Source organism: Pan troglodytes, chromosome 5 (genome assembly GCF_028858775.2).
Source record: "Pan troglodytes isolate AG18354 chromosome 5, NHGRI_mPanTro3-v2.0_pri, whole genome shotgun sequence".
NCBI lineage: Eukaryota > Metazoa > Chordata > Mammalia > Primates > Hominidae > Pan > Pan troglodytes.
The window spans coordinates 181,400,503-181,412,530 of NC_072403.2; the positions used below are offsets into that span (position 1 = coordinate 181,400,503).

At 50.9% G+C, this 12,028-nt stretch overlaps 1 long non-coding RNA gene across 1 annotated transcript; it reads left to right on the forward strand.

Moving 5' to 3' along the window:
• Positions 1-9,313: 9,313 nt before the first annotated feature.
• On the forward strand, positions 9,314-10,955 carry LOC107975437 (uncharacterized). The gene is made up of 3 exons (XR_001718971.4): positions 9,314-9,397; positions 9,643-9,856; positions 10,251-10,955. It is a non-coding gene; the product is annotated as an uncharacterized LOC107975437 (long non-coding RNA).
• Positions 10,956-12,028: the final 1,073 nt, after the last annotated feature.

Sequence of the window (12,028 nt, forward strand, 5' to 3'; positions counted from 1 at the left end):
GGCAGCAGGTCAGGTCGCCACCTCCGCGCACCATGCCGAGGGCATTGTCCTCTGCTACTCATTGGCCTTTCCCGAAACTGTATTCAAATCACCAGCCTGTGGTTCTACTGTACCGCTGAGTTTGAATGGAAGGGATGGAAGGTTCTGTTACGACGCTTGGGGCACTCACATACACTCACACATCTGTGCGAATACACTTACACGACACACACTCATTCTCTCCCACACACCAACGCTCCCTCTGTCCGCACACACTCATTCGCACACACACCAACGCTCCCTCTGTCTGCACACACACTCATTCACACACACACCCCAATGCCCACCTCTGTCCACACAGATACTCATTCACACACACACGCCAACGGCCCCCTCTGTCCACACACACACTCAGTCACACACACCAACGCTCTCTCTGTCCGCACACTCATTCACACGCACACAATGCTCCCTCTGTCCACACACACACTCATTCACATACACACAACGCCCACCTCTGTCCACACAGATACTCATTCACACACACACAACGGCCCCTCTGTCCGCACACACACTCATTCACACACACACACCAACGCCCACCTCTGTCCACACAGATACTCATTCACACACACACACACCACTGCCTGCCTCTGTCCACACTTATTTACACACACACAATGCCCACCTCTGTCCACAAGACACTCATTCACACACACACACCAATGCTCCCTCTGTCCACACAGATACTCATTCACACACACACACACACCAACGGCCCCCTCTGTCCACACACACAATCATTCACACACACACATGCCAACGGCCCCCTCTGTCCACACACACACTCATTCACACACACACACCAATGCTCCCTCTGTCCACACACACTCATTCACACACACACACACACCAATGCCCACCTCTGTCCACACAGATACTCATTCACACACACACACACCAACGGCCCCCTCTGTCCACACACACACTCATTCACACACACCAACGCCCACCTCTGTCCACACAGATACTCATTCACACACACACACACCAATGCCTGCCTCTGTTCACCCACACACTCACTCTCACACACACCACTGCCTGCCTCTGTCCACACACACTTATTTACATACACACACAATGCCCACCTCTGTCCACAAGACACTCATTCACACACACACACCAATCCCCATCTCTGTCTGCACACTCATCCACACACAGACACACACCAATGCCTCCCTCTGTCCACACATACTCATTTACACACACACACCAACACCCACCTCTGTTCACACGCACACACACACCAACGCCTCCCTCTGTCCACACATACACTCATTCACACACACACCAATGCCCGCCTCTGTCCACATACTCATTCACACACATACACCAATGCCTCCCTCTGTCCACACACTCATTCATACACACACACAACGCCCGCCTCTGTCCACACACTCATTCACACACACACACAATGCCCGCCTCTGCACACTCACACACACACATCAACACCTCCCTCCGTCCACACACATACTCATCCACACACACACACACAAAATCCCCATCTCTGTCTGCACACTCATCCACACACAGACACACACCAATGCCTCCCTCTGTCCACGCATACTCATTTACACACACACCAACGCCCACCTCTGTTCACACACACACTCACACACACCAACACCCGCCTCTGTCCACACACACTCATTCACACACACTCATTCACACTCATTCACACACACACCAATGCCTGCCTGTGTCCACATACTCATTCACAGACACACACCAATGTCTCCCTCTGTCCACACACACACTCATTCACACACACACCAGTGCCTCCCTCTGTCCACACACTCATTCATACACACAACGCCCGCCTCTGTCCACACACTCATTCACACACAAATGCCTGCCTCTGCACACTCATTCACACACACATATCAACACCCCCCTCTGTCCACACACACACTCATCCACACACACAACCAATGCCTCCCTGTGTCCACACACACACTCATTCACACACACACACCAATGCCTCCCTGTCTGCACACGGATTCACACACACACACCAACGCCTCCCTCTGTCCATTCATTCACACACACACAATGCCCGCCTCTGTCCGCACACTCATTCACACACACACACCAATGCCTCCCTCTGTCCGCACACGGATTCACACACACACACCAACGCCTCCCTCTGTCCATTCATTCACACACACACACAATGCCCGCCTCTGTCCGCACACTCATTCACACACACACAATGCCCACCTCTGTCCGCACAGGCACTCATTCACACACACACCAACGCCTCCCTCTGTCCATTCATTTACACACACACACACAATGCCCGCCTCTGTCCACACAGATACTCATTCACACACACACAACGCCCCCTCTGTCCGCACACACACTCATTCACACACACACACCAACGCCCACCTCTGTCCACACAGATACTCATTCACACACACACACCAATGCCTGCCTCTGTTCACCCACACACTCACTCTCACACACACACCACTGCCTGCCTCTGTCCACACTTATTTACACACACACAATGCCCACCTCTGTCCACAAGACACTCATTCACACACACACACCAATGCTCCCTCTGTCCGCACACACTCGTTCACACACACACACACCAATGCCCACCTCTGTCCACACAGATACTCATTCACACACACACGCCAACGGCCCCCTCTGTCCGCACACACACTCATTCACACACACACAATGCTCCCTCTGTCCACACACACACTCATTCACACACACACCAACACCCCCCTCTGTCCACACACACTCATCCACACACACAACCAATGCCTCCCTGTGTCCACACACACTCATTCACACACACACACCAACGCCTCCCTCTGTCCATTCATTCACACACACACAATGCCCGCCTCTGTCCACACACTCATTCACACACACACAATGCCCACCTCTGTCCACACACTCATTCACACACACACAATGCCCGCCTCTGTCCACACACTCATTCACACACACACAATGCCCGCTTCTGTCCACACACTCATTCACACACACACAATGCCCGCCTCTGTCCGCACACTCATTCACACACACACTAGCGCCTCCGTCTGTCCGCACAGGCACTCATTCACACACACACTAGCGCCTCCGTCTGTCCGCACACTCATTCACACACAATGCCCGCCTCTGTCCACACACTCATTCACACACACACAATGTCCGCCTCTGTCCACACACTCATTCACACACACACAATGCCCGCCTCTGTCCACACACTCATTCACACACACACAATGCCCGCCTCTGTCCACACACTCATTCACACACACACAATGCCCGCCTCTGTCCGCACAGGCACTCATTCACACACACACCAACGCTCCCCTCTGTCCATTCATTTACACACACACACACAATGCCCGCCTCTGTCCGCACAGGCACTCATTCACACACACACAATGCCCGCCTCTGTCCGCACAGGCACTCATTCACACACACACAATGCCTGCCTCTGTCCACACAGGCACTCATTCACACACACACCAACGCCCCCCTCTGTCCATTCATTTACACACACACACACAATGCCCGCCTCTGTCCGCACAGGCACTCATTCACACACACACAATGCCCGCCTCTGTCCACACACTCATTCACACACACACAATGCCCGCCTCTGTCCGCACAGGCACTCATTCACACACACACAATGCCCGCCTCTGTCCGCACACTCATTCACACACACACAATGCCCGCCTCTGTCCGCACAGGCACTCATTCACACACACACAATGCCCGCCTCTGTCCACACACTCATTCACACACACACAATGCCCGCCTCTGTCCGCACAGGCACTCATTCACACACACACTAGCGCCTCCGTCTGTCCGCACACTCATTCACACACACACAATGCCCGCCTCTGTCCGCACACTCATTCACACACACACTAGCGCCTCCGTCTGTCCGCACAGGCACTCATTCACACACACACTAGCGCCTCCGTCTGTCCGCACACTCATTCACACACACACAATGCCCGCCTCTGTCCACACACTCATTCACACACACACAATGCCCGCCTCTGTCCACACACTCATTCACACACACACAATGCCCGCCTCTGTCTACACACTCATTCACACACACACAATGCCCGCCTCTGTCCGCACAGGCACTCATTCACACACACACCAACGCCCCCCTCTGTCCATTCATTTACACACACACACACAATGCCCGCCTCTGTCCGCACAGGCACTCATTCACACACACACAATGCCCGCCTCTGTCCGCACAGGCACTCATTCACACACACACAATGCCCACCTCTGTCCACAAGACACTCATTCACACACACACACCAATGCTCCCTCTGTCCGCACACACTCGTTCACATACACACACACCAATGCCCACCTCTGTCCACACAGATACTCATTCACACACACACGCCAACGGCCCCCTCTGTCCGCACACACACTCATTCACACACACACAATGCTCCCTCTGTCCACACACACACTCATTCACACACACACCAACACCCCCCTCTGTCCACACACACTCATCCACACACACAACCAATGCCTCCCTGTGTCCACACACACTCATTCACACACACACACCAACGCCTCCCTCTGTCCATTCATTCACACACACACAATGCCCGCCTCTGTCCACACACTCATTCACACACACACAATGCCCACCTCTGTCCACACACTCATTCACACACACACAATGCCCGCCTCTGTCCACACACTCATTCACACACACACAATGCCCGCTTCTGTCCACACACTCATTCACACACACACAATGCCCGCCTCTGTCCGCACAGGCACTCATTCACACACACACAATGCCCGCCTCTGTCCACACACTCATTCACACACACACAATGCCCGCCTCTGTCCATACACTCATTCACACACACACAATGCCCACCTCTGTCCACACACTCATTCACACACACACAATGTCCGCCTCTGTCCACACACTCATTCACACACACACAATGCCCGCCTCTGTCCACACACTCATTCACACACACACAATGCCCGCCTCTGTCCACACACTCATTCACACACACACAATGCCCGCCTCTGTCCGCACAGGCACTCATTCACACACACACCAACGCTCCCCTCTGTCCATTCATTTACACACACACACACAATGCCCGCCTCTGTCCGCACAGGCACTCATTCACACACACACAATGCCCGCCTCTGTCCGCACAGGCACTCATTCACACACACACAATGCCTGCCTCTGTCCACACAGGCACTCATTCACACACACACCAACGCCCCCCTCTGTCCATTCATTTACACACACACACACAATGCCCGCCTCTGTCCGCACAGGCACTCATTCACACACACACAATGCCCGCCTCTGTCCACACACTCATTCACACACACACAATGCCCGCCTCTGTCCGCACAGGCACTCATTCACACACAGACAATGCCCGCCTCTGTCCGCACACTCATTCACACACACACAATGCCCGCCTCTGTCCGCACAGGCACTCATTCACACACACACAATGCCCGCCTCTGTCCACACACTCATTCACACACACACAATGCCCGCCTCTGTCCGCACAGGCACTCATTCACACACACACTAGCGCCTCCGTCTGTCCGCACACTCATTCACACACACACAATGCCCGCCTCTGTCCGCACACTCATTCACACACACACTAGCGCCTCCGTCTGTCCGCACAGGCACTCATTCACACACACACTAGTGCCTCCGTCTGTCCGCACACTCATTCACACACACACAATGCCCGCCTCTGTCCACACACTCATTCACACACACACAATGCCCGCCTCTGTCCACACACTCATTCACACACACACAATGCCCGCCTCTGTCCACACACTCATTCACACACACACAATGCCCGCCTCTGTCCGCACAGGCACTCATTCACACACACACCAACGCCCCCCTCTGTCCATTCATTTACACACACACACACAATGCCCGCCTCTGTCCGCACAGGCACTCATTCACACACACACAATGCCCGCCTCTGTCCGCACAGGCACTCATTCACACACACACAATGCCCGCCTCTGTCCACACAGGCACTCATTCACACACACACCAACGCCCCCCTCTGTCCATTCATTTACACACACACACACAATGCCCGCCTCTGTCTGCACAGGCACTCATTCACACACACACAATGCCCGCCTCTGTCCACACACTCATTCACACACACACAATGCCCGCCTCTGTCCGCACAGGCACTCATTCACACACACACAATGCCCGCCTCTGTCCACACACTCATTCACACACACACAATGCCCGCCTCTGTCCACACACTCATTCACACACACACAATGCCCGCCTCTGTCCGCACAGGCACTCATTCACACACACACAATGCCCGCCTCTGTCCACACACTCATTCACACACACACAATGCCCGCCTCTGTCCGCACAGGCACTCATTCACACACACACAATGCCCGCCTCTGTCCGCACAGGCACTCATTCACACACACACAATGCCCGCCTCTGTCCACACACTCATTCACACACACACAATGCCCGCCTCTGTCCGCACAGGCACTCATTCACACACACACTAGCGCCTCCGTCTGTCCGCACACTCATTCACACACACACAATGCCCGCCTCTGTCCGCACACTCATTCACACACACACTAGCGCCTCTGTCTGTCCGCACAGGCACTCATTCACACACACACAATGCCCGCCTCTGTCCGCACACTCATTCACACACACACAATGCCCGCCTCTGTCCGCACAGGCACTCATTCACACACACACAATGCCCGCCTCTGTCCACACACTCATTCACACACACACAATGCCCGCCTCTGTCCACACAGGCACTCATTCACACACACACTAGCGCCTCCGTCTGTCCGCACACTCATTCACACACACACTAGCGCCTCCATCTGTCCGCACAGGCACTCATTCACACACACACTAGCGCCTCCATCTGTCCGCACAGGCACTCATTCACACACACACTAGCGCCTCCGTCTGTCCGCACAGGCACTCATTCACACACACACTAGCGCCTCCGTCTGTCCGCACAGGCACTCATTCACACACACACTAGCGCCTCCGTCTGTCATTCACACACACACTAGCGCCTCCGTCTGTCCGCACAGGCACTCATTCACACACACACTAGCGCCTCCGTCTGTCATTCACACACACACTAGCGCCTCCGTCTGTCCGCACAGTGGTCACCCACTGGTTACGCGTGAGGATGTCCAGGAGACGGGGACTCACGGTGGGCCAGGTTTCACCATCCTCCTCCATTTGGTGTTCCTACTCCATTGCCAACATGGGTAAGTATGGGTCTCATTCTTTACAGGGAAGTGGTAGTTGCCCTACAGCAGCCGAGATAGAAATTATTCTTCTCTCTTTTAAATGCCTGTGACAAAGACTCAATTTATTTGGGAGGAAAAACCTATACTACTTTGGGATAAATTGCCTATTCATTTAATATTTTATTTGTTTATGTGTGACATCCCCAGGTAGATGGCAAACTCCTTGATGTCAAAAATCCAGTCTCATAATCTGGACCCACGTAGTACTGAGCTTGCTAACAGGGTGTGCACAGTAATCATTTGTGGACAGGACTTTGGTGACTGGAAGTGTTACAAGACAGGAAGACAACAGGCCTTTTCCATTCCCACATTGCATTTTGCTCATTTTCAGTTTTACCCAAGAGTGACTCAGAAATAAAGTATTCGAAGTCTTGGTCGAAATTTGAAATTGAATCCTTGTGGAAGTTCTTTGGGTTCCGTTGGCTTTGGTGAATGCCCTGCTTGCGTTTTAGGTGTTTACCCCTGCTCCAAATTCCATCTGGCTTTGCACACCTTTGCCAGATCAGGGTGGAGGAGTCGAGGCCATAGCATTTCTGATTGAAGAAAGAAAGGAGGGATCACAGAAATACAACAGACACTTCAGAAAAACAGGAGCTCGGAATGGAAAGCCAATACCAGAAACTCGGCTAATCTAACGCATTCCAAAAAGCCTAAATACTGGAAGAAAAAATCACCTGAGCTGCTTGTGTCTATTATACAGCTAAAAGCAGTTGAATGACAAAATACAGCCATGGTTGCCTAACAGCTTTTTGGTCAGTGACAGACGGCATATACAATGGTGGCCCCGTGAGATTCCAGTGCAGTATTTTTACAGCACCTTTCTACCTTGAGATATGTTTAGGTTCACAAATGCCTACCACCGTGTCACAATTGCCTGTGGTATTCTGTACAGTAACGCCCTGTCCAGCCTCGCGATGATGATGATGCTTCCATAAGGCCCTGCATGGGATAAAGCAGTCCCACGTGACCAGAACAATCTTCCTACCATGTGTGATATTCATGGGAGACTGGCAAGCAGATGCTCGGCTTCATCGATACGTCTCTGGTGAGACCGTCAGCGTGGGTTCTCCCCCGAGCCTGACCAACTTTGGGTAAAGTTGGGCTTTGGAATCTACAAAACCCAGGGCCAGTCCCGAGGAGACAGTGTATCCATAGCCAGACGTGTTCTTCATGTGAAATAGGTATTTTGCTCCAGTCGTTTTAAATTCAACCCAGTCTCTTTCTCTAAGTCAGTGTTGCTGTGTTGGTCTTGACCTCAGCAGCTCGACACGGTTTGGGAGCTGAAGAGGGTGCTGTTCTGCCGGCCTCCTCAGCTGGGCTCTGGGTTGAGGAAGACGTCCATACCTTTCATTTATTCAAGTGGAAGGAGGGAGGAGCAAGAGCAGGGGAGGGTAAGTGGCAGGGCAAGCAAGGCGGCAGCTGACCATTCCAAGAATTCCCTCCCGCATCCTGATCTTCCACCTGGAGAGCCAACGGCGCAGCTAGGGAAGTCGAGGCACGCCCACAGTGGCACCAACAGCTGGGACCTCTTATCGCATTTGCGTTTCAGCTTCTGAGTTCAGCAAGCTGTAAAAATACCTTATGATCTTTCCAAAAAGCGATTTTCCCTCCAAGCACACACATGTTATGAAATGTTCTTTCTTGCCCCTTCCCCCATTTTTATAAACTCAGAGCAATGTGGATACCAGATTACTAAAAGTCAATTCCATTAAGAAGCAAAGAACCGAGAATGAAAACGCATCTGCCAGCTCACACTCTGCAGTGGCCTTCCATCCACGGGTCCTTGTTGCCAGGATCAAATCTCTCTTTTCTGGAAACCAGGTCCCTTCCTCTTGGAAGGTCATGTGTTGTGGTAACAATGGCACTAACAAAGGTAATTGTTGTTCCCAGCAGAGAGCAAACTCCTAGAGGCAGGGCTGGGGATGTGACTGCCCCTTGTCCAGAGAGAGGCTGGCCCACAATAGGTGTCCAAGGAGAATCAGAATGGGTTTACGTAAGTGATTTTCTAGTCATGTACACAAATTATGATTGAGGAAAATCAAAACAAAAGAGCCAATCAAAATTTGATTTCCAGATCTGCAAATCCATTTGATTAAGAAAGAAAGAACATACCTCAGAGAGTCTATAGACTGAGAGGGTTGCTGGTGCAGCACTCAGATCCTACGCAGAAGCACTTGGTAATAACATACTATATTACTATTAAGTATTTAAAAAGTACTTTCTAATTTTTCCCTCCAGGCTATATTGTTAGAGGTGGTTAGATTTCAAGCTGCCTTTATGAATATGGCTCAGTGCTTTGGCAGAGACCAAATATGCCAGAGAGGAGAGTGTCTCGCCGGCTCTGCACTTTGAATATTCTCCTTCACGCAAAACAAAACGAAACAAAAATGTTGCCTATTTATCACAAGAAGCTTTTGGGGTTGGCAGTAGATGAAAACTGTGTGTGCTTAAGGTATGCATAATCTGGTTTATACTATCTTTTTTTTTTTTTTTTTTTTTTTTGAGACAGAGTCTCGTTCTGTCGCCCAGGCTAGAGTGCAGTGGCATGATCTGGGTTCACTGCAAGCTCCGCCTCCTGGGTTCACGCCATTCTCCTGCCTCAGCCTCCTGAGCAGCTGGGACTACAGGCACCCGCCACCACGCCCAGCTAATTTTTTGTATTTTTAGTAGAGACGGGGTTTCATCATGTTAGCCAGGATGGTCTCGATCTCCTGATCTCATGATCCACCCGCCTTGGCCTCCCAAAGTGCTGGGATTACAGGCGTGAGCCACCGCGCCTGGCCGGTTTATACTATCTTGTTTTATTGGTCTTATTACCAGTGATTTAGTGATTTATTATTCCCCAGGGTCTCCAAGAATACACTGACTCTTCCTCGCTTTAATGAAAAGGGCCAGTATCACAGATCTGCAGTAGAAACTGTGTAATTTTGAATACCAACCTGGAGGTCAGCGTCTTCCTGAGGCTAAGCCCCCGCACCTGCTCAACCCCAGGTTTGAGGCTGGAAGCACCAGATCGAAGCCTGGCAAAGGAGACGCCCTTTTATTTCAGGCTGCACAGACATATTTCCTCAAGGGTACCCTTGTTTAGAGTGATTTTTAGGAAACATACTGCTAAACCCCCAGCTGCTGCTTCTATACCGTAATGTGTGGTTGGAGGTTAGGGCTCAGCTGCTTTCTCGATGAGGACGTCAATGAACCCAGACAGACGTTCAGGCTGCTGAGTCCGCACTGCTGCGGTGCTGGCTCTATGTGGTGTATTTTGTCTAGGAAAGAAATGTCTAGCCAAGAACATAGCTAACCCAAACCAATCACACCCCAACACTCCTAACTTGTCTCCTATCTGCACATTTCCATGTTAGGAAGGAAAGAATGAAAACTGCCCGATATTAGAGTCTGCCCCGCCGAGGGTAGCACTCAAATCTAGATTTAGCCTTTTTTCCAGAGGCTTAGCTGTTTTTGGTCCTTTCAACTGGGTAAAAAGTTAAACTAATTTCTCCACAATGCCTTAGGGTGCTTTGTATTCAATAAATAGTAAATAAGTAACATAATTATTCATCCATCTTATTTCATCTTTTTGCACCAAGCCACGGAACTGTCTCTGCCATAATTAACACTTGCAAACCAAAAATAAAATTCTAAGCTCCCCAATCAACACAATGGACTGTCCTCTTGGCCACTGGCATTCATTCCAAAGGGAACTAAAAGGCTAGTCCAGGCTTGGATGGGAAGTGGGGTCGGACATGCCTCAAAACGAGGGTAAAATACCCTTTTCCCTTTGGAGTTCTGGCACAACTGATCACCAGTCACATGAAAACAGAGACCTTAAGACCCACAGCACAGACTCTTAGTAGCAATAAGATGCTAATTCCACCCTGACTGTAGTATAACATCACATGGTAAGTAGCTGACCCTGAGAGAAACTGAAGTATTTTACCCCAAACTATAGTTCTTTGACTTGTTTTGAAATGGCCCTGCAAAGCTGTCTTTTGTGGGGAAAGTCCACTTTCTATAGAGTCCCCTTCCCTTTCTAGATGTTTTTCCTGATCTAGGAGAGAATTAAGTAACAGTCTGAGAAGCACCTTCCTAGGTCTGTTGGCTCTGCAGCCTGCTACCTGGAGGCCAATTCTGCATGATAAAATCTTGTTCTCCAAAACCCTTATTTTAACCAACACATTCCTTCCTATTGACTCCAGCTCTTTAAATAATAACTTAACTCTTTCAACTAATTGCCTGTTTTTCTCTCTTTGTTGGAGAATGAAGTTTTGCTATGTTGCCCAGGCAGGCCTTGAACTCCTGGGCTCCAGCAATACTCCTCCTGCCTCCGCCTCCCTAAGTGCCAGGATTACAAACATGAGCCACCATGCCCAGCCTCAATCAATTGCCAATCAGAAAATCTTTGAATCCATCTGTGACCTGAAAGGCTTCACTCTGAGCTGTCCTGCCTTTCCAGACCCAACCGATGCACACCTTGCATGTGCTGGTTGATGTCTTCTGTCTCCTTGAAACATGTAAAACCAAGCTGCAGCCCGACAACCTTGGCCACATGTTCCCAGGACCTCCTGGGGCTGTGTCATGGGTCATGGTCCCCATATTTGGCTCAGAATAAATCTCCTTAAATATTTTA